This window comes from Eimeria tenella, genomic scaffold, assembly GCF_000499545.2.
Source record: "Eimeria tenella Houghton genomic scaffold, Eth_scaff3112, whole genome shotgun sequence".
Lineage (NCBI taxonomy): Eukaryota > Apicomplexa > Conoidasida > Eucoccidiorida > Eimeriidae > Eimeria > Eimeria tenella.
Genome location: NW_013542980.1, coordinates 1,682 through 2,472, shown reverse-complemented (window position 1 = coordinate 2,472; position 791 = coordinate 1,682).

The following is a 791-nucleotide window of genomic DNA, read 5'->3' as shown; positions in this document are numbered from 1 at the left end:
CACAGGAAGCAGCAGCAGCAGCAGCAGCAGCAGCAGCAGCTCCTGAGATAGAAGTGAGTTTTAATTTGCTTTATTAATTTAATTAAATTAAATTAATTAATTAATTTAATTAATTTAATTAGGTCTAATTGACTTAATCAATTTAATTTAATTTAATTTAATTTGATTTAATTTGATTTAATTTGATTCTAATTGGATAGCTGTCGAAAATTTGAAATTCATTTTTGGGTCTTTGGCTGCAGACTGAAGAAGATGAGACTTTTGCTGCTGCTGCAGCAGCAGCAGCAGCAGCAAAAGCAGCAGCAGCAGCAAAAGCAGCAGCAGCAGCAAAAGCAGCAGCAGCAGCAGCAGCAGCAGCAGCAGAGCCTGCAGTGGACTTTCTGAAGTCTCTTCCGGAGATGAGCGAAAACGACTTTCTCAATTCCGAAGCTGAAAACAACGACGAGCCCCTTCTCCTCAGCTTCGGCTAAAACCCTAAACCCTAAATTAGGGTTTTGAACCCAACTCTGGACATTCAAATCCAATGATGGAACCCTTTCACGCGCTCAGAAGCAGCACTGCGATCTAGGGTTTAGGGTTTAGGGTTTATGTTTTCTAGCAAGTTCTTGTACCCCAGAGAGGCTTTCCTATTTACAGCAGAACAGAAGTGCAAACCCTAAACCCTAAACCCTAGCTCCGAGATGGGCGCCCTGCAGTTAGGGGCAGGTATGGATTGGCGTTGCTAGGGTTTAGGGTTTAGGGTTTGGAGTGAAAACGCTTCGTAATAATGATGTCCGCCTTCAAGAGTTGTA